The sequence below is a fragment of the Mauremys mutica genome, chromosome 3, assembly GCF_020497125.1.
Source record: "Mauremys mutica isolate MM-2020 ecotype Southern chromosome 3, ASM2049712v1, whole genome shotgun sequence".
NCBI classification, from domain to species: Eukaryota; Metazoa; Chordata; order Testudines; family Geoemydidae; genus Mauremys; species Mauremys mutica.
Window position 1 is genome coordinate 141,953,029 of NC_059074.1, and position 23,635 is coordinate 141,976,663.

General features: G+C 45.1%; 1 long non-coding RNA gene across 1 annotated transcript; it reads right to left on the reverse strand.

The window, feature by feature from the left end:
* Positions 1-427: 427 nt before the first annotated feature.
* On the reverse strand, positions 428-5,290 carry LOC123367600. Its single transcript, XR_006578548.1, has 3 exons — positions 5,095-5,290; positions 2,121-2,251; positions 428-865 (listed from the first exon to the last, which is right to left on the reverse strand). It is a non-coding gene; the product is annotated as an uncharacterized LOC123367600 (long non-coding RNA).
* Positions 5,291-23,635: the final 18,345 nt, after the last annotated feature.

Consider the following 23,635-nt stretch of genomic DNA (forward strand, 5'->3'; position numbering starts at 1 on the left):
CTTTCACCCTGAAAACAGGCACTGAATGAGTTTAGGCAATTACAGGATTAGGTGGCAGCGGAGTAGGGTTTTGTGGATCAGAGTGTTATCTAAAAACAAGACTTAGGTTCCTAAATGCTTTTGTGAATCCAGGTCCCTAGACTTAGCTTGTAATTGACTTGTGGCACCACGAGTTATAAGTAAAACATCAGATGATTCACTCACTTTTTCATACTGCACATGGATGCATTTTTCCTCTCTGACTTTCACTAGCAATCTGGTCCCCAGGCATGTTGATTTCTCACAAGAGCCTGAGCTTTACAGGGTACAGGGCTGCTGCTGTCACAATTTCTGAAGGAATTCAAGGAAATGCTCATTTGACTCCTGTTAGTTTCTGTGGGATCATGTTATGGGACTGAGGTCTGGAGAGAAAATGAACTAACTCTCTCTCTCCTCTTCCTTGTTGCAAATTTGCTATCAGCATTCTTTCCTTATCTCTGATTTCAGAGATAGTGCAGTAATTTTGATACCTGTCTTGTTTGTCACAGATTCTTTTCTGACTGGGTTCTTGTAACTGCTCAAATAACTGAGATCATCCTGAACATCAAGAAGAAATAATTAGTTCAAAAAAGGTGATTAAATCAAAATCTTCCTTAGCTGGGGATGGTTTGGGCTTGCAGATCATTTATCACTGGCTCGTTTTTTTCTCCAAATAGATTGCTATGTTTTGTGACAGCCACTCTGAAACCAGAGTCTTTGCTTATTATTTTCATTTGTTTGGGTGTGGTGCTCTCTATTGGGTCTGACAGCAGCTATTCACAGGAGGCATGGGAGCAGAAGCCTTGGACCTCCCTGCAGATGTCTGTCTCTAGCAGATCCTCAGCACCTACAATACAATCAGAAAGCAGGATCTTACTAAGCTACATTTTAAAACCCAACTTTCAAAATACCAAGTGTACCAGGGGTCTCGCATCAACATACAAAGTCAATTTCCCAATGATTTTGGTGGTTTCCATTGTTACAGAAGTGATTTTATTTTTAAACCCAATTTATGCAGCACAATGGCAACAGGCAGTACAGTGAAACATGTTGCTAGGTGATGACCAACCTGCAGATTTTTTTTTTTAAAAGACAAAAAACTTCCAACAACTAGGGGCTTGTCTACACACTAACTGGCACCAAAAATCACTAAAATACTCTGCTTTGATGCACACCTTTTGTTTTGGTGCAAGTCTGCATGTGGACACCTGTATTTCGGATTACGAGTGTCTTATTTTGACAGTTTAAGTCGGTAAGGAACATAGGCACCGACTTCCCCTCTTTGCCGTGGGTGCTTGACTCCCCTCGCCTTTGGCCCCACCACCACTCCACCCCTTCCATGAGGCCCTGCCCCAACCCCGCCTCTTCCTGCCCCTATTCCAATCCCTTCCCCAAAGTCTCCACCCCACTCCGCCCCCTCTCTGCCAATATTCCAACTCCTTCCCCAAATCCCAGCCACGCCTCTTCCCCTGAGCACTCCATGTTCCCGCTCCTCCCCCCCCCCCCGGAGTGTGCTAATGCAGCCAAACAGCTGTTTGGTGGTGGGCGGGCAGTGCTGGGAGGTAGGTGGAGCAGCAGGAATGCAGTGTGCTCAGGGGGAGAGGAGATGGTGGGGTGGGGAGCTTGGCTGCTGGTGGGTGCAGAGCACCCACTAATTTTTCCTCATGGGTGCTCCAGCCCCAGAGCACCCATGGAGTCAGTGCCTATTGTAAGGAATATGCTTAAGAAAACTGCAGTAAGACATTTTTTATCTAAGTGGTAGCTGGTATCAGATGGAGAAGACATATTAGCTCTATCTGCCTAAAGAAACTCGCCATATTCTGAAACTATTGTCAAGAACTGATTTTGAAAGAGCATAAAAAAAAAAGTTAGATTCTGCAGCTCCTGAGTCTGCAGAGTCTCATTTTGGTTCCTTGTGGCAACGTGCCCTAAAGGCACAGGATATCTTAAAACCTTCTGAAAGACTAGTTCTTGAAAATGGTTTGAGAAAAAGAGCAGTTTCCATGTGCAGCCAGGGGTCTAATGTCAATGGCCCAAGCTGTGTGGGAAGCATTGCTGAAGATGAATGACTAACACTTTTGCCAGCTCACCAACCACAATACCTCCTTTATTGCCTTGTAGACAGTCTGGACACTTCAGGCATTAAGGATCCAATTTTGCAAGACGCTGATCATCTCCTGTGATGTGCTGAGCACCCTCAATTACCAATGGGCAGATGGCACCTTGCAATGTGCTGTACAACACAAATGTGATCCTGTTACCCATAGTTCAGTTACTGAACTTCAGTACCACAACAGAAAATGACCTCGAAGGAGCCATTATGACTTAATGTGTGAACAATTAAAAAAAAAAGGGGGCATTATGTTTGGGGACAGATTTCCGGTTGTTAATCTGATTCTGTTCCTCAAGGCCATCCGGCAAAGTGACTGTTGGAGGAGCCAGGGAACACACACATCATGTTTGTTACAACTTTTAAAAACACATTTTGACTGACTCAGCTCATGCTTCCATTACTCTTTGCATTCTAAGCTGAACAATTTGCATAATGTGAGTTAGCTATATGGAAGCAAAGAAACAAAGTATGCCTTAGCTGATACTGATGTACAGCATGGATTTGGTATGAAGCAACATTGGATATATTTCAGTTAAAGTAAAATTTAATGGGAGCCAGCAAGGTCCAGTGGATAGGCCACTGGACTGGGAGTCAGGAAACTTGTGTCCCAGCCCTGGCTTTTCCACTGACATGCTGTGTGGCTGTAGGCACTTCAGTCTATGTAGATCTCTGAAAGGGAGCAGTTTATATACCTGCATAGGTGCAAATGACAACATGAGGTGCAGGGCAGTGGAGAGTCAAGCCCACATGCTTAAGCAGACAGTTGAGATTCTCCTTTATGATTCTGGTTCCCCGACCTAATTACTGTGGCATTTATTTGTGTATGATAGTGATGGGGGTGAGGAGTTTGTCACAGCCATAGGCTTCGTGGGCTTGAAGATTTAAACCTGTCTCTGACCATTAGAAGTCAGGATGAGACCTGCCTGAGTAATCCTACCTTTGCCTACTGAAAAGTTTCTTGCACCTCCCTCTGAAGTACCTGATGCTGGCCACTTAAGTAGATGGCTGCGGTCTGATCCAGTCCAGGAATTCCTATCTTCTGAGTGTTTTCCCCATTGACAATCATCCATCAGCAAATTACTAGCACATCCATGCAATGTTACAGTTATATTAGGGGCTGCTCTTGGGATCCCCCACCCCGGGCAGGTGGAGGGTCCATGGCTCCTCACAGCTGCCTGGGCTCCCCAGGCCAGGCTCTGCTTCCAGCCTGGCTGGGGGGCGGGGTCTTGGGGGAAAGAGGAGGGGCGGGGGGCTGAGCCATGGCAAAGAGTGGAAGGGTCATGGTCCCTTGCCACCCCCCATTCCAGTACTGCTGTCAGGGATTCCTCATTTCTACACTGAGTAATGTAGGTTGTCACAGTAGAGGAGCACAATTGTCTGTCTATTCTTGCCATGGGGATTTTTAGCATTCTGGTAGCATACATGACAGTATGATGAAGGAAGAGTCCCAGAGAAAATCCTAAGTACAAGGGTGAAGGAGTAGTAACAAAGTAGGGGGCGGTTTGTGTTGAGTAGGTGAAGTGGTTCATTGTAGCTGAGGTGCTCACTAAGCCTGACTTAAACATGACATTTGCTTTAATGAAAAAAGGAGTACTGTAGCAGAAACAGTTATACATTGTCCTATGAACCTGGGAAGTTCAGATACATGAGCTGCTTCTCTCCCCAACAATCAACAGCATTTCTCCAGAACTCCAAATCCCCTGCATCTCAGCTCCAATCGCCTTCCCCTCGTACCTCACATCTGATGACCCTATAGTCCCCTCAGTACTCTAATCAGCTCAGTCCTCTCCCCACAAACCTACTACCCCTCCCAATTTAGCTCAGCACCCCCATCCCTCCCTCCAGCCTGAGATCCACTCCCTCCACCTCTCACAGATCAGCTCTACCCCCAGATCCAGGCTCCTACATCACCTTACCCCTCTCAGCTCAGCTCCTTCTCCAAAGTCTCCCATTTCCACTTAAGAACCACCACCACATCTTCCAATTGCCCCAAATCCCTCCTGCAATCACTTCCCCCCCATCCCCTGTCCTCATCCCCCTCTAGCCCTCCCCACACATTCGCTTCCCCTTGGTGGCTGTAAAACAGAGCCTCCTCTATGAATTGGGGATGTGGAGAGAGGGCCTTTCTTGCTACCTCAACATCTACCTGGGATTAGGGGGAGCCAGGGAAAGAGAAGCTGGGGTGGCCCAGTCTGGCACCCTCACAAGCCCATGGGAGCAGAGAAGGGAATCACCCACAAGGCTCCTCAGATGACTCCAAGATGGCGTCCTGTGGAGGGTGCCTGGGAGAATGGAGACAAGAACCTGGGACAGAGATGGGCAAGGGGAGAAAGGGAATAAATGGTCACAGCTGGGTTGAAGTCAGAGGGGGGCAGAACTGAAGTTTTTGAGTTGGGGTTTGAGACACAAGGGGAAGCTTGAGCTGGAGAAGGAGTGACATTACAGTTGGAGCGATGGGGTTTTGAACTGGCATGGAGGAGGACAAGAGGAGACAGAGTTGGAGGGACAGCAGTGTGAAGGGGGAGGGAGAACTGTAACAGCCGTTCCTGCTTTTGCCCTTATGCCCCTCTCCCTGACCTTAGTATGGTGGGGGGGCAGTGATAAGAGGTAACTTGTGGAGCACAGGCAGGAACCCTTCTGCTGCAACCACTCCTGGCTGTGTTGACATTCTTGTGGGCTGCAGGAGCATCCTACAACCCATGGGGGGGGGTCAAGACCCAGGAGTGCCTCCAACTTGAGAGATGATTCCTCTGCTCCACTAGCTGCCCTGGCATCCCTCTGGCCATCCCAGTGAGAGGTGATGGGCAACTAGGCCAGCCAAAAGGAAGGGGAGACCCAGGTAACAGGAAGTATCTAAGGAAGAGCCCAGAGCTAGAGGGTGGGGAGGAGGCTGCAGCAGGAGCAAAGCTAGAGCACCCCTACTCATTTCACAGCTCAGATTCTCGCTCCAGATTCCCTCTTACCTCCTCTGTGGCTCTTGAGTTTTGATGCTTGTTCTTGGCAACAGGCTTTAGCTTATCTGAGGGTGACTCCACTGATGTCAGTTTCACATGGCTACTTCCCCTAGCATATTCCACAGACCTGTGCAAAAAGGCATTTTTGGGAGTGCAGTATCCTGTGGAAAACTTTGACCAAATGACCCCAAATTTGCATGACTAAACCTACCCCAGAACCCTATGAGGTACAGAAATTTTCACATGGATTTTAGAGCTCTTAGAAAAATAATCTGTTAAATAGTAAAGCTAGTTTCAACCTTAATTATAGCATTGCTACCATCCTACTATAATTACAGGTCTGGCGTAAGAGTAAGCAGTTTCCCCTCCAGCCCTGGAAACTCTGGCTAGTAAGCCCACTTGGTGATTAAGCAGCACACACAGTCTACCAAGGTATATTCACCAGGGTCTTTATTATTATTATTTCTTGCCTCTTGTTTCATGCACACTGCAAAATAGTAGCAGATAAAAGGAGCCTCCTTCCTAGTTCTTGGCTCAGCCTTTTACACTGCTTGCTTTCTTCTCTGCTATCCAGCTGGTAAGCTAATTACCTCATTAGTGCATCAGAATCCCTACAGGTGCAAGTGATCCCCACTGAACTTCCAAATCCAATAAGACTACCTAATTGCTTCCTGCTCTAACTACACCCAAGTTACTGTTGTCTCTATTCTGCCTTTGATTCACACCAGATATTGTAGTTGTATTGAACTCATACATGTGATACATACCAGATATTGTATCTTGTTTTTTTTCATATGACAGTGGTGTCTAGATTCCTCAAATGAAATCAGAGCCCTCTTGAACTAGACACCATACAAACACATAGTTAGAGACAATCCCTGTCCCAAAGAACTTGCAACTTCAATAGAAGGAGGAGAAATAGCTGACTCTCAGGACAGTACCCTATCCACTGGATCCTACTGCTGCCTTAATAAGGTGTGGTGTATGCACTGACCCCAGACTTTTAGACTACCTAGATTAGCTAAGGATGGAATAGTCATCTCAAACTTGAATATTTATGTCCTCATCAGTTTAAGTTAAACTTTTAACAAAACTTTCACATTGTGTGTGTGTTGGCCAGATTCTGCCATACTTACCAGCACCATACTTTACGAATAGTCCCACTGAGTTAATGGATGCTCATGGAGTAAGGCATTACTCAACATGAATAAAGGTGGCAGAATCTAGCCAACTATCATTTGTTCAAGTATTCAGGATCAGTGGGTGGATCTGCGAATTAACTCATAAGAATGGTTGACAGTTTTACTGCCATCTCCAGAGAAATAGGCTCAAAAGACTGTACCATTAAATAAGTAGCACAGTAGGGAAATTGTTAGCTTCCTGCAGTCTAGCACTTCACTCAAGGAACAACTCCAGCAACTGCTGCTCTTTTGGGACAATCAACATTATCCCCCTCTACTTTTGCAGCCATAATAGCATACAAGAACCTAACTGAGGGCCATATGCTACCATTGACTTTTAAGCAGAATTCCCCATTGATTTCAACAGGGACTTAAAGTGAAAAGGTGTAATGATATGATCCTGACTTTCTATTATATAGATTAATAGATATTGAAGCTATAATAGACCATTATAGCATCATAGAAATAAAGGGTTGGAAGGGACCTGGAGAGGTCATCTAGTTCTGCCTTCTGTACTGATGAAGGACTAAGTATACCTTGCCCATCTCTAACAGGATGGTCTCACCTGTGTCACAGATCCACAGAATCAGTGCTAAGCCCCAGCTTTTAAACAGTCTCTTGGAAGAACCCCTTCAGTATGCCCATTGGGTCTCATTCTTTCTTTGTGGTTGGTGATGCAGCCTGACCACCTCTGAGACTGAGCTTCTGGGCTACAGCTGTGAGCTCTGTCCTTTGAGTTCCCACTGAGATAGACTCATGGTCAGAGACTTGTTTGCTCTTCGGGGACTAATGCACCACAGCAGGTATCTGCAATAACAGTGAGCAGCATTTTCAATACAATGCAGGGTTTATTAGACAACTGGAACACAGCATTGGAAGTCCTTAGGCTAGCTTTTTTGCAACAGCAACACATTGTTGGCTCATATTCAATTTGTGATACCGGATCCTTTCCTGCAGTACTACTACCTATCCAATTATTCTCCATTTTGTAGTTGTGCATTTGATTTTTCCTGCCTGAGTGTAGTACTTTGCACTTGTCTTTATTGAATTTAATCATGTTGATTTCAGACCAATTCTCCAATTTGTAAAAGTGGTTTGGAATTCTAATCCTGTCCTCCCAAGTGTTAGCCTCTCATTCCAGCTTGGTATCATCTGCAAATTTTGTAAGCATACTCTCCAGTCTATTATCCAAGTCATTAATGAAAATCAGACCCAGGACTGACACCTGTGGGACCTCACTAGCTATACCCTCTCAGTTTGAGATTGAACCATTGACAACTGCTCTTTGAATACTATTTTTCAACCAGTTGTGCACCAACCTTAGTAGTAGTTTCGTCTAAACCACATTTTCCTAGTTTGCTTGTGAGACTGTCATATGGGATTATGTCAAAAATTTTACTAAAAATCAAGATATAATCACATCTACTGCTTCCCCCTGCTTCCATCCACTAAGCCAGTAACCTTGTCAAAGAAAAAAATTAGGTTAGTTTGGCATGATTTGTTCTTGACAAATCTTGGCTATTTCTTATTACCTGTTGTTATTCAGGGCCTTACAAACTGATTATTTCATAACTTGCTCCAGTATCTTTCCAGGTATCAAAGTTAGGCTGACTCATTTATAATTCCCTAGGTCCTCTTTGTTCCCCTTTTTAAAGCTGCAGGACCTGATGATATCTTTTCAGAATTTGTTAAAAACCTTGGAGTCAAGGGACAGAAATGGCTGGCAATACCTTTCTCCAATATCCATGCCTCTAGGCTTGTCCCAAGGATCTGGTATGAGGCTATGGTTATCACCATTGCCAAGCTTGGGAAGCCAACCAGTAATCCTCATTGTACTGGCCGGAATCATGCCTCTGCAGATCTGTACAGGCTTATGGAGAGACTATGACTGGCAAGGATTATGCTACTCTTTACCAAATGAACAAGTGAGTTTCCAGCCAGGCTGCAGCTTCACTGACCAAGTATTAGCTTTGGGAACACACACTGAGGTGGGATTCCAGCAAAATCTGGGGCAGCTTTTGTAACCAGATCTGCTGCCTACAACACCGTGCAGAGGAACGGCCTCTTTCTGAAAGCCAGAAAAATTATCCCATGTAATGCAACAATAAAATTCTTACGAGAAGTTCTGACCAGCTGTAGCTTTTGTATTTTCCTTGGTGACCAGGTCAACAGACCATGCACTGTTAATGATATCCTACCACAGGGATTGGTCCTAGTGTCACTTCTGTTTAATATCTACATCAGCAACCTTCCCTGAACATCATCACAGAAATGTGTTTATGCTGATCACATTGTTCTGAGACTACACAGGCATGGGATTTACCTATCATAGGACAAATCGTAACTTAGAACCTTAAAATCATGGAAGAATATTTCACTAGGTGGCTAAAACCAAACCCCACTAAGACTGTCTTGTCAGCATTTCACCTAAAAAATCAAAAGGCTAGGGCAGAGCTGCATGTGCATTTCTATGGCCAGCAGATAATACACAATCCAACCCTGAAATATCTCAGTGTGACATTAGAGTGAAGCCTCGGATAGGACCACTACCTGAAAAATATTCATAACAAAATAAAGTTGCATGTAAAATCTCATCCAGGAATGACCTGCAGAGCTGATACAGAAACTCTACTGACCTCCTCACTGGCTCTTGTCTACTCTATAGCAGACTACTGCTCACCATATCTCCCACATGTCACTTGGTGAGTCTCATGTGGCATGTGGATTATTATGTGTACAGTAAAATCAATGCTACAACCATGGCTTCCTGTACTGGCACAGATCCAATCACCTCAAATTCATCACAACATGAGAATTCTTCAGGAGTTCCATCAGATTGGAAGAAACATATATTGGAAGATCCTTGAAGACCTAAATAATATGCTGAAATCCAGAAAACCATTTTGGCTTGCAGCACAAAAGCTCAAAGACTCAGGGGTACCCCTGACCCCAAAGATCAATGGTGATCAAGGTGGAAGGATGCCAGCATCCCAAATAAACACCTCGTCAAGGACCCAACTGACGAATCCAGTGGCTTTTCACTCTCACATAAAATATAGTCCACTTTGAATTGCATCCAAACCTCACATGGCCTACTTTCTCCATAAACAGGACCTATTTGTGACTGTGGAAACTGACTTCAAGCTATGGAACATTTCACCAATCATTGTCCCAAACGATCGTATCTCTGCTATCCACTCTGAATCATGTGAAGCAATCAATTGGATTGCAAATCTAGACTTGGAATCTAACATTGCTCTTTTTAAAGTCATATGAAATAAGAAGATAGCTACTATGTTTGCCTTTCTCTGGTCCTCTAGAACCTCACCCAACCTCCCTGAGTTCTCAAAGGTAATTGCTAATGATTCTGAGATTGCTTCAGCCAATTCCTTAAGTACCCTAGGATGAATCTTATATCTAAATATTCTTTAATCTGTTATTTCCCTCTTCTGGCCTGTGTTTCTTCCCCCTTGTTGTTAATATTTATTCTAGAAATGCCTCAACCACCTACTCTTCCTGATTTGGCAGTCTAGTATTCCCTACAGTGACTTTCCCCCCTGTTTTTTATTCCCCCTTCCCCACCTGCCTTTATCACCACCCAGAGATTTGCAGCTCATTTGCCTCTCACCTCCTCCTGGACCCCTGAACAAGTGTATATATTCTTGATGTACAATGCAACTTCTCCCTTTTTTCCTGACTGTGCTTCCTGAACAAGCTATACCTGTCTGTACCAATACTCCCATCATGAGGCTTACCCTACCAAGTCTCTGTGATGCCAATTAAGTCATAATTTTGCTTGTGTACTATGTGTATGATCATGTATAGTCTGACTTCCTGCAAGCCATAGAATTTCACCAAATGGTTTCTGAATTAAGCCCACAATTTTTGTTTGAGTTATAGATTATATAGAAAGCCTGGTCCTGCAGTCCTTCATCCAGCAAAACTCACCTCCATTTCCATTGGAATTATGGGACTTGAATCCATTTCACACACACACACACACACACACACACACCCCTGGCCTCCTAGAGGTATTCCACAAAAAGTGAAAATTCTCCAGAATGCAGTGAACCTTAGAGGAGTGCCAGGAACCCTGGAATACCTATGCTATGGCAATGCACTACAGTCAATGCAGCACAGTGCAGAACACAACTGTTAAGAGGTTTATACCAGTGCAACAGCTACAGTCTAAACATACATAATTAGTGTAAAATACATCCATTTAACTACTCTGATGCATGTTATACCAGTTGAAATTTCCTGTGCAGACAAGCCCTTAGGGACTGGTCTAGCTAAGTGTTTTACTTCTGTGCTCGCTCTAGTTAGTTAACATGGTTGCAAATGTGACTCTACACATTCTACAAGTATTTGTAGTTTACCCTAGGGCTCAGTCTGGGGCAGAGGTGCTGGAGGAATTTTTCTAGTGTGGGTGCTGAGAGCCACTGAACCAAACTGTAAACCTGTATATAATGGAAACCACTTCAAGTCTGGGGGTGCTGCAGCACACACCCCTTCCCCCCCCATGCACCTCAGGTCGGGGGTCATGTGGAGCTACAAGCCCCAACCTAGGGCATGATCAGAGGTTGTGGCTCCTATTCCAACCCAGAATATGGAGTAATAGCTGCTGCATAACTACTCCATGCCCTACACTTGTGTTACAGGGTAGATTCTGTCCCCCAACTGCCATGTATTTGACCCACATGAAGCCCCTTGTCAACAATGCAATGCTGTTACATAAAAAGCAAATGCAATTTTAGGTTGTATTAACAGAGGCATAGCATGCAAGTCATGGGAGCAGAGGTACATTAAGATTGATTGGGGGCCTGGGCACAAAGAACATTGTCCCGCCCCCTGTTCCTCCCCTTCCCCCTGTGGCCCTGCCTCCTGGCCTGGCCAGAAGCCAGGATGTGGTAAGAGCTTCCCAGGGAGCCTGGGCTACTGTGGGGAGCCCTGGGCCCTCCACCTGTCCTGGATGGCGTGCCCTGTGGGGCAGGAACACAGGCCAGTGGCTGCTCTCGGGCACCCTGGTTCCTCGCCCAGGACAGGTGGAGGTTTCAGGTCTCCCCACAGCCGCCTGGCCGGGTCTTACTACCGTCTAGGGTGACCATACATCCTGTTTTGGCCAGGACAGTCGCCTTTTTAAGCCCTGCCCCAGACATTCTGACATTTTTGGCAAAACTAGGCATTTGTCCCTCATCAGTTAGCAAGAACAAATAGGACAAATGCCCAGTTTTGCCAAAAAGGGCCTCGGGGGGCCCTTAGAAGGGAAGGTCTGTTTACAAATAGAGGGAGCAAAGGAGCAGTGTGTAAATATATTTAAAAGAGGGGGGAAATTTTGGTTGTCTAAAAGGCCCATTCAAACAGGGAAGGAATGAATCTGAGTGAGGGTGAGAGGGGAGCAGAGAAAAGCCTAGATAGCTTATATGTAATGTACTGGGCTGGCTGGAAAAGTCTTTTTAAAAAAAAACAGCTATGGGGAGAAACCAGCTATTTATTGAAGACAACAAAGGAACCATGTACAGTTGCTGCACTTTATTTTACTGCCTTTATTGTTTTAAATAGGTTAGAACTGCCTATCTTATTGCTACGGGTTTAACAAAAAAAAATGTTATGATTTAAAATACTTCAATTATTCCTGTTTAACTTAGATACAATATGTGCATTTTCCTTTTTAAGTGGGCTGAGAAGCTGATGTAGTCAGAGCATCTGAACACAGACTGTGGAGCCAGAAAAATGAGTTCTCTTCCTCACTAGGTGATCTTTTCTTATTGCATAACTTTCCATTGTCTGAGTTTCTACATCATAAAATGATTTTTACTTACCTCCCAGAAGGGAGTGAGGATTAATTATTTAGCTTTTATAAAGCAGCTTGAAGTTTAAAACTCTAAATATAAGTTACATATTCATTGGAAAATCCTAGATTGTAAGCTGCTCAAGACGAGAGCCTTGTCTCTTTACATGTCAAAGAATCAAACACTAATATAAAATAGTCAGCACAGAAATAAATATGGATGAAAATAAATGGTTCAATGCACTAAAAATGTGACTATCTTAAAGTTGTCATCTTGCCAATACATTGTTTGGTTTTGAATTAATAACCCTTTTGTGGTGATACTTTTGTGACAGTAGTTTTGGAGCCTGTAGTTTCAGGTGAGTGAGTGTGGACAGCTGCAGTTGTCTGTACACATAATACAGCATTAAGAACATAAGAACGGCCATACTGGGTCAGACCAAAGGTCCATCTAGCCCAGTATCCTGTCTTCCGACAGTGGCCAAATGCCAGGTGCCCCAGAGGGAGTGAACAGAACAGATAATCATCAAGTGTTTCCCTGTCTCTCATTCCCAGCTTCTGGCAAACAGAGGCTAGGGACACCATCTCTGCCCATCCTGGCTAATAGCCATTGATGGACCTATCCTCCATGAACTTATCTAGTTCTTTTTTTAACCCAGTTGTAGTCTTGACCTTCACAACATCCTCTGATGAGTACCACAAGTTTACTGTGCGTTGTTTATTTTAAATCTGCTGCCTATTAAGTTGGTTTGGTGACCCCTAGTTCTTGTGTTAAGGAAGTGTTATTTACTCCTCATATTTACTTTCTCCACACTACTCACGATTTTATAGACCTCTATCATATCCCCCCCTTAGCCGTCTCATTTCCAAGCTGAAAAGTCCCGGTCTTATTAATCTCTCCTCATATGGCAGCCGTTCCATACCCCTAATAATTTTTTTTGCCCTTTTCGGAACCTTTTCCAATTCCAATATATGCCAGAGAACTCTGCCTAAGTGCCAAATATTGTAATAGCTGAGACATGAGAGTTTTTATTAAAATAGCATTGTCCATTGGTAAGTGTTGGCAGGGCCGGCTCCAGGGGTTTTGCCGCCCCAAGCAGCGCAAAAAAAAAAAAAAAAAAAAAAGCTGAGATCACGATCTGCGGCAATTCAGCAGGAGGTCCTTCGCTCCGACCGGGAGTGAGGGACCCTCCACCGAATTGCCGCCGAATACCTGGACCTGCCACCCCTCTCCGGAGTGGCCGCCCCAAGCACCTGCTTGCTAAGCTGGTGCCTGGAGCCGGCCCTGAGTGTTGGAGACTGGCAGTCAGGACTCTTGAGTTCTCTAACTAGCAGTGATACTTGATTCACTTTGTGCTTGACTGTAGGGAGTTCACTTAACCTCTCTGTGTTTCACTATACCCATGTGTGAAATGGTGGAGGGGGAGAGAAGGGGTGGAGGCAGCAGCTCTGTGAGGGAGGAGGGAACGAGAGGAACTCGGGGGGGGGGAAGGGGGATAGCTCAGCGTGGGCAGGAGAGAAAAGGAGAGGGGCTGGGGGGCAGCTCTGCACCAGAGAGAGAGAGGGAAGGAGAGGGGACAGGCAGCTCTGCATGGGAGGAAGGAGAGGGGCGCAGGGGGGAAGCTCTGCAGGAGAGGTGGAAATATACTCACCCTACAGCTCTTGCCCTGCCTCTCCATCTTCTTCCCCCTGAAGCCCTGCCCCCTGGCCAGGCCGGACGCGCGGCCCCAGGGGGAGGGAGAGGAGGAGCAGGGAACAGGACCAGAGTTCTGGTGATCCTGCAGGTCCCTCCAATTAGTCAGGGCCCTTGGGCATGAGCCCCATGGGCCAATACGGTAATCCGCCCCTGCACGGGAGGTGATGGTACTGCTCTACTCGGCGCGGGTTAGGCCTAAGCTGGAGTTCTGTGTCCAATTTTGGTCACCAATGTACAGCAAGGATGTAGAGAAACTAGAAAGGATCCAGAGGCGAGTGACAAAGATGATCAAAGTGATGGAATGCAAGACATATGAGCAAAGGCTGAAGGAACTGGGTAAGTTTAGTTTGGAAAATAGGAGATTAAGGTGGGATGATAGTGGTCTTCAGATACTTGAAAGGCTGCCATAAAATAGATGGAGAAAAGTTGCTCTTTTGCCACAGACGGCAGGACAAGCGGCAATGGGTTCAAATTACAACATAGCAGATTTAGATTAAATCTCAGGAAAAACTTCCTAACTGTAAGAACAGTAGGACAGTGGAACAGACGCCTCGGGAGGTTGTGGAAACTTCTTCGCTGGGTTTTCAAAAGGAGGCTGGAGCCATCTGTCTTAGATAGTTTAGACACAACAAATCCTGCATCTTGGCAGGGGTTTAATCTAGATGACCCTTGTGGTCCCTTCCAAAACTATGCTTCTATGAGTAACATAACTCCACCTCATCTTCTCCATAACTATCAAGTTCTGCGCAGCTCCATGTGGGACATTTTATGCAAAGTATTTAATGAACTAATCTGCAAATAAATTTTATATATATAATATTATATATAATAAATTAAACTAATGAGTAACACACCCTGTGCTAAGCAGTGACAGGGGAGGACATGGAGCTAACAAAACTTGGGAACTCTGGCTGGGGGAACTAGGCTGTCTGATGGACCCACCCAGCTATTCTAACATCGCTGCCACCAGTGGAGAATTATGGAGCTGAATATTACCACTGCAGACTCAGCTAGAAAAGAGAAGTGACTTCCCTAAGGTCATATAGCAAAGCAGCAGAAGAGGCAGGATTAGAACCCAGGTCACTTGAATCCACGGCCTAATCACAAAACCACACTGAATGTATCACAGTGCTATAACCGATAATATTAATAGTTAATGCCTAGGTTCCAAGGCCAGAAGGGACCATTATGATCATCTAGCTGATCTCCTGCATAACACAGGCCATAGAGAATTACCCAAAGTGATTCCTGCTTCAAGCCCGTGATTTCTGGATGAGCTAGAATAGATCTTTTAGAAAGATATCCATTCTTGATTTAAGTTGAGTAGTGGAGAGTCCACCACATCCCTAGGTAATTTGTTCCAATAATGAATTACACACTGTTTAAAAAAATTGTACCTTATTTCTAGTCTGCATTTGTCTAGCTTCAGCTTTTAGGGTTATTCCAGTGATGGTCTCTCTAATGCTGAAGAATACCTCTCTACTTCTACTTGATATTCCCCTCCAAGGATTGCATTTGTTCTTTTAGCCACTGCATGGCACTGTGAGCTCACGTTCAGCTGATCATCCACTGTGACTTCGTAAGTCTTTTACTGAATCATTGCTTTCCAAAATACAGTCTGGTATCCTATAGGTGTGATCTATATTCTTGGTTCCTTAATGTATGACCTTGCATCTGACTGCATTAAAACATTTTCAAATCAGCCCATCTTACCAGGCAATCCAGATCACTCCATAGAACCAATCTATCCTTATTAAGTTGTTAGCTACTCCACTAGTGGTTATCCATAAAGTCAGTTTAACTACAAATATGAATTATTTAGGTAAATAACCAGAGTATGCAGTAGCTTATAAACATATTTTAGTAATGCTTTAAAATTATTTCATAGCAATTTATAACATATAGTTATTCATGTAGAATCTATAGACCAGGGATTGGCAACCTTTGGCACGCGGCTCGCCAGGGTAAGCATCCTGGTGGGTTGGGCTGGTTTGTTTACCTGCCACATCAGCAGGTTTGGCCGATTGCGGCTCCCACTGGCCATGGTTCGCTGCTCCAGGCCTATGGGGGAAGTGGCGGCCAGCACATCCCTCGTCCTGCAGCCCCCATTGGCCTGGGACGGCGAACCACAGCCAGTGGGAGCCGCAATCGGCAGAACCTGCGGACGCGGCAGGTAAACAAACTGGCCCGGCCAGCCAGGGTGCTTACCCTGGCGGGCTGCGTGCCAAAGGTTGCCAATCCCTGCTATAGACTATTTTAAATAAATGTATGCAGGGCAAGAAAGAATTACCCAGTGTAATTCCATTCAGAGAACTTTCAGGTTGGGTCTATATTACTATTTTCATCTGTGTTTGTCAATAGGTATAGGATACAGCTGTCTCAAGCACCATGCAACCGATGTTGAATTCAGTTGTCTCTGGTGTGGACCTGGTCAAGCAAGTTCAACATCTGTTTTATTAAGTCATAGTCAACCCCTCATTGCCAAAAGCAGCTGGAAAGTCTAATGTAGATACAGCCTCGGTTGGGAAGAGATACAATAAAACTTAGTTGTACTGTAGGCTGAACCTATTCTTGTTGGGTTATAAAAACCATTAAAATATTATGGACTAGATTGTGCACTGTGTCTCTCAGGTACAGTCCAGCAGGCTGTGGAGCAAAGGTGTCTGTAAGCATTCCCCGTGATCCAAACCTTAGAACCACCATTTGGATTAAACTGTCTTAAAGAAAGGTTAAGCATGGTGCCAATCTCCACCAGCGCAGTGGCACTGCTGATGGAAATTCCTGATATAATAAGTGCAAATACTTCTCTAACTGCTATTGCATAGTGCATCAGTCACTGTTTAGATGGTACTCCACAAAACAAAGGTCAAGATGAAGATGCTTACCTGGACAGATCATTTTATTCACACAACACTGAGCTCAACTGCATGGTCTTGTCACAATGACTAGCTTCTTTGACTTGTTGGCCTCATTCTGATTATTGCCAGCACATCTCAGAGGAGGCCATCTTGCAGATGTGCTGCCAATTGGTCTGAGACTGACATTTAGGCTCTGGAATGCATCAGAGGAAAGGAGGAGATCCAGGACCAGCTGAACTCAATTTTTGATATTTCAATAACTGATCAAATGGCTGATCAACTAGTCAAAATGGTTATCACTCAGATCAGCAAGCAGTGTTGTGAAAGAATAAAGGTCCTGTATAATAAGGCCTAGAACTATCACAGTCAGTCTGGTTTATGACTACCCCTTTTGCCGTGAGCTGGTTCAAATAATTGGGACTTATCCCCGCCAAACAGACCGAGGTGCTTCTGGACAGCATAGAGGCTCAATGCATTGCATTGGGGAGTGACGAGGAAGAGGCAAAGGTTACCAGGTCCATGAACCAGGAAGAGGCAGGGGACAAGGACCTGAATTGAGACATGCCACACACATTGCCAGGATCCTATAATCTGCTGAGGAAAACCAGGATCCAGAGATGATGAATGAGCAGCTTGGCAGGAGGAAGAAGAGAAATAGAAGACTGAAGGGCTCCTAATACCAGGTATGTGGCTTTGTATTGTAATATGTTTCAATGGGGATTGGGTTTGCTCAGAGCAGGTCTAGTTGACATGGCGTCTATAGCTCAGATGGTCACTGATAGCCGGTCTACACTAGCACTCTTGCCTGCACTATCACTGCTGGAACTGTATTTTTTTTTTTTTTTAAGTCTAGTTTAGACACACCCTCTGTAGCCCACTAATGTGATGTGTTCTTGTCTAAATCTTCAGTTTGGGAGAGGGGCTGATGCATTTTGGACCAATTGCAAATTGTATGTGGCCTTCACTGTCAGCTAGCAGCAGAGAGTATAGCAGTAGTCCAGACTTAAGGTACCAGGGACACGGATCACTGTAGACATGTATTCATTTCGATGGAACAGGCACAGACACAAAAAGAGCATGACTTGTAATAAGTTTACAGGCCTGAACATGATCAGCAGTTTGGGTTTGTGCCCTAAGAAATAACAAGCATTGACATTTTATTGTCATTTTGGCCCCATTCATAAAGCAAACATGTCTGTTTTTATAGACATTAAATATTTACATTTAAATAAACCTTTGCCTCTTTCTTGTCACTCCCCAATTTACTGAACTGTTTTTTTTCTTACTTGGCTTTTTTATACACGTGAAATGTGTTTGATCCAATTAGTATTACAAAAAAATATAATTTCCAGTTAAAATGACTCAGCAAGAATGTATAAACAACCATTTCCTGGCTTTTGCCCACTTTTTAAAAAAAATCTTTAAAGATGAGCACTAATAAGGCATTAATTATCCTTGCCAGAGACAACAGCTGTTATAGTTGTGCTCTATGAGGTGGAAAATCTTCTTGTACCAATTGCTCTTTAACAGTGTCTCCATTCTCTCTGGAAAGGGTGAAACAGCTGCTGGTATGGCCACGTTCTCCATTCCATCTTGCATTTCATGCTTGTTATAACAAATGTTTGTTCAAGTCACAATATCAGCCTTTAGTAACAGCGCATGTTTATACACAAAAATATTTAATTCCCCATTCTGTGTGAAGACACATGAAAAATTAGTTTAGCTATAGTAACTATACTGACATAAAAAAAAGAAATACTCCAACCCACGCAACATTTACTTAAATACGTCTGTGCCAGTGGTGGCTAGCAAACAAACAGCTAATGTGTTTTCATCAAATCCTTGGGAATGAGAGGTTAAAGGCTTTTTATCACAGTCTAAAAGAGATTTACAACACCCTGACCCAGGCAAAAGCTTTCCTCACTTTTCCAAAATTTCAGCTTGTGGGGAAGTAAACTCTGACTCCTCCCTTGGTTTAGATGGGCAAAAAGTCTTTGCCCTTTCTTTGAGCCCTCTGAAAGAACTCCTCTGAAGGAAAAAACAAAAACAATCCCAGACTCTGCTGTGCCGGACAGCCAGGACCTGAGCCCCACTGTGGGCTGGCAGCCAGGACTTCAGGCATGGGGCCAGGAGCGGAGCCCCATGTAAAACCTGGGAGTGCTGCAATACTCCCACAAACCCCTAGTTCCCACACCTAGGCTGTTCAGCTCCCCCAACACCCTCACTGCCCAGAGCCCACCCATAAACCTCCTCAGAGGCCCACTCTCCTGCACCCTACCCGCCTGCGGTATTCACCGGCCTGCTGCTGACAGCACAAGAAGCAAACGTCTCAAGTTGCAGTGGGGGAGGTCTAGGTTGGATATTAGGAAACACTATTTCACTAGGAGGGTGGTGAAGCACTGGAAGGGGTTACCTAAGGCAGTGGTGGAATCTCCATCCTTAGAGGTTTTTACGGCCCGGCTTGACAAAGCCCTGGCTGGGATCATTTAGTTGGTATTGGTTCTGCTTTGAGCAGGGGATTGGACTAGATGACCTCCTGAGGTCCCTTCCAACCCTGATATTCTATGATTCTATGACAGGAGCACTCCAGCAGGACTGCTGGACTCTGTACCCCTCTCAGCCAGCCTGGCCTCAGCCCCAGCCAGACCAGAGCAGCAAATTTTGAATTATTTTTTAGCACACAGCTGGACTGCAACTGTATGCTAATTGGGCCGCATGTGGCCCATGGGTTGAGAACCACTGTGCTAAAGCTTGTTACTTAATGAAAATATTTTGTGGAGGGGGGGGGGACGACTCTGTTTTACCTCTTGAACATGCCACTGTGTATCCAGTATGCCTTAGCTGTAGCAAAATCCTGCTATTGGGTCACCTGCGGAAGGCATGTAAGCATACAGAGGGTTTATCTCAGATAAGCAGCAGCTGCAGCTTCATGAAGATCACTTGCTCCATAGAAGACAGATAGAAATGTACAGAGTGTTCCTAACCATGACAACACTTTTCCTGTGACACTTTTGTCTGTACAATGGCTCTTGGGGAAGGCTCTCCCATGGATGGAATCCAGAAGCTGAGCACATATATGATTCACCAGTCTGTACTGAACCTCACAATTCCCAGCTGCCACAAATACCTATCACTGGTGGGCAGGTATCCAGGGTGGACACTGTTGACTTCATGCCCATTGATTATTTTGATCTATTTGGAAGTGAGAATTTTGTCTCTTTGTTACTAAGGCCAATGTATATGCCAATTCACACCTACAATTTACCATCCATTCATAGGTGCAGAACTGGGTCCCAATGTGTATACCTGAAATAAGGAGATTTTGGGGTCTCCAGCTTCTTTTGGAAATAATCAGAAAGCAAAAGTTTCTCATTATTGGTCCATGATCCCAGTGCACTCTCCCACATTGTTTTTACACAGTGATGGGCAGGGACAGGTTCTTCTTCTTCCTGTTCTACTTCCTCCACTACCATCAAAACACAAAGGCTATAAGCAGCCATCAATCTAGCTTTGATAAGCTGTAGAGGATCAGATCTCTCACATCACCTCCTGGGGAGATTTATGGAAGTGTACGGTGGGGAGATTTATGGAAGTGTACGCCCATACATAGAACGTAAGTATAGATGCATCTCTGATGAGGTTCACAGGACATTTGTGTAGCATTTCTCCTGTATATCTCCAGTTTAACAGCCTTTATAAAGGTCAGTCCCATAACATGTCTGTAGAGCCATGCTGTTATTTGTACAATTTTTCCAGTACCTGCTGCAGAGAGAGCCAATGATTCCCAGTGATTTGGCAGAATCTAGTGACATTGTCTGGGAGCTTGTTAGCTCCCTTCACACATCTGGCAACTGCATATATGTGTAACAGAGTCAGCCACCTCCTAAGCAGCTCTTGTGGCCAGCGATAGGTCTATAGAACCCTATCTCAGTTTCCCTCTCTCATTAGGCTTCTCAAGAACTCATTCAATCCGTATTATTTAAAAACATTCCCCTTCTGGAGTGGGATCCAGTTTATTTAGTCCATACACACATTAATACTTCATGATGGCTCTACCCAGCTGGTCACTAGTTCCACAGTTCAGACTGTACTCTCTCCTAAGGTCAGGAGTCCCCAGGCCTCCTTCCTGGAGTTCAATTATAATCCCAGTGGTCTCACCCTCTTGAAACCAGGAGTCCTGAGCAGTGTTCCCTCTAATTTTTCCCACCCATGTGCAGAATGAATTTTGTTATGTGCACCAATATGGAGGTGATGTATGGGGCCAAGGGGTTCAGAGTGTGGGAGGGGGCTCAGGGCTGGGGCGGAGGGTTGGGGTGTGTGGGGGGGCAAGGGCTCTGACTGGGGATATGGGCTCTGGGGTGGAGCCAGGGATGAGGGGCTCAGGGATGGGGCAAAGGGTTGGGGTGCAGAGGGGTGAGGGCTCTGGCTGGGGGCCTGGATTCCCCTCACAGCCATCTATTAGGTGGCCAGGAAGGAGCACTCGTTGTGATCTGTAACCAGGGGTGAAAGTAACTTAAAGGACTTACCGGTACTCCAGAGTCCTGCGGAGGGGGAGGGGCCTCAACCGGAAGAGGCATGGCCTCTATCGGAATAGGTGGGGCCTTTAAATCCCGGGGCTTTTAAATCAGGATTTAAAGGGCTCCGGGATTCGGCTGAAGCTAGGAGCCGGGCCCTTTAAATCACCCCCAGAGCTACCAGCTGCAGAGGCGGCTGGGAGCCCTGGGTTTGGGCAGGGGCAAAAGTAATTTACATTTCTTACCCATATGGTCCAATCGCAAGCAACCCACCTCTCCTATGTACTTCATGGATCCCTCCCATTGCATGACATAAATAGAGAAAATAAAGCTACTATTACTGCTACCAGTACTGTATGTAATAAAACTTTACTATTGGAATAAGCCTGAAAAAGTGAAAACTCACGGTCACATTTTTCTCCTTGTCTTCCCTCCTCCTCCAGCCAGGCTGCAGACACTAGGGTCTGTGTTTTCTCCCTGCCTGGCACTCAGCAGCTGCAGGGGCTTCCCTCTAGCTTGCAGCAGGGAGACTGGCTAAGGGAGGGAGAAGCCTGCCTCCTGCATAAGAACAGTTTAAACTCAGCTGTTCCCTGTGCAGTTCAGTAACATTTCAAAGAGGATCTGCAAGCAGTTTGGACATCACAATGATGATCCTCTGCTGGGGAGGGAATGGGATAGATTTGAACTTGGAAATGGTTCCTGATTTTGATTGTGTTTTTTGTATATAGGAGATCCCCTCATCCCGGGGGGTAGAAAAGAACTGCTTCTGCCATGGTCACCCCCCCACACAACAACTGGGAATGAAATTAACAAGGATGCCAGAAATGACTCCTAACCCTGGGGATTGAACTGCGCAGGGAACAGCTGAGTTTAAACTGTTCTTATGCAGGCAGCAGCAGGCGGCATTTCAGCCAGTCTCCCTACTGTAAGCTAGATCCTAGAGGAGAACCCCTGCTGGGGGTGTGGGGGGAGGAATGCAGAGCCTTTTCTGCAGCCTGGCTGGAGGAGGGGGAGGGAGGAGACGAGAAACCAATGTGACAGTGAGTTTTCCCCTTCCACCTGCTTTTATTAGCACTGGATTTAAGCTCTGCAGCCAAATGCTTGTATTTGTTGTGTATATTAGTATTGAAGAGATTCCCCTCATCCCGGAAGCAGAAAAGAACTGCCCCTGCCATGGTCAAACACACTCTCCCCCCTTCCCCCAGGTACTGTGAGTGAAATTAACAAGGATGCCAGAAACACTCCTAACCCCCAGGGGGGGGGGGGCTGAACCACTTAGGGAACAGCTGAGTTTAAACTATTCTTATGCAGGGGCAGGCTTCTCCCTCCCTCAGGCAGTCTCCTTTTCTTACCGGTCTTCCGTACTGGCCCGTACTGGCTTACTTTCACCTCTATCTGTAACAAATGGATAAAATATTTCTTGAGTACTTCAGATTTTAGGAGATTTTTTGAAAGTGGAATGGGAGGCTGTAGTATAATCCAAAGAGGAAAGGAGTCCCTTGCTAATTGATTCAACCATCCTTAGTGAAGGTGAGACTGCTGCCCTCCAAAACTGGGTCCTTCTGGCATTGAAGTAAGCTGACAAGAAGTCCATAGGTTTCCTCACCTCTGTATATGATGTGGGCACCCTGGAAGTCCCAGTCAGAGTACATTTCTAAAGTGTGTATAAAAACAACGAGGAATCTGGTGGCACCTTAAAGGTGCATCCATGCATCTGAAGTGGGTTTTTTAACCTATGAAAGCTTATGCCCAAATAAATGTTAATCTTTAAGGTGCCACCGGACTCCCCATTGTTTTCATGGATACAGACTAACACGGCTACCCCTCTGATAAAGTGTGTATGTCAACACTATGGCTATGGGTATGCGTATGTCTACACAGCAATTAAACACCCACGCCTGGTCTAGGTCAGCTGACTCAGCCTTGTGGGGTCCCAGAGCTCGGGCTCCAGCTCAAGCATCTACACTGCAACCTGAGGCCCATTACCCCACGTCAATTGAGCCAGGCCATCTGTGGGTGTTTAATTGCTGTGTAGACATACCCATAGTGTTGACATACACACTTCAGAAATTTATTTCAGGAACCCTAGTTCTAAATCCCTGAGTGGGAGAACAAAGAACTCAGGTCAGACCCTAGCCTGTTGCTATTAATAGTTTTTTTTTTTAAACTAATCTTTTGAGAGGAGTTTTGTTTTTTTAATACACTGCAACTTTGTTGTGACATTCTTTTGCTACCTTCTAATCAAATCTGCTTTCCAATTCTCTAGAAACGTGCTGTGAACATCCTCTTTGTTATATGTATTTAACTTGCTAAACACTGTCAAAGCTCTTAATTGTTCTCTCATGTATTATGCAGATACAAAGATAAGCCTTCTGTTACAGCAAGCTGTGTAACTTTTATTAAAATACCTCCTAGGCAGAATAGACTGGTACTTTACTATGGTGTTTATGTGGCTGTGAGGAGTCTTCACTTCCCTTTAGACCCAATTAAGCAAGGTACTTAAGCACAAA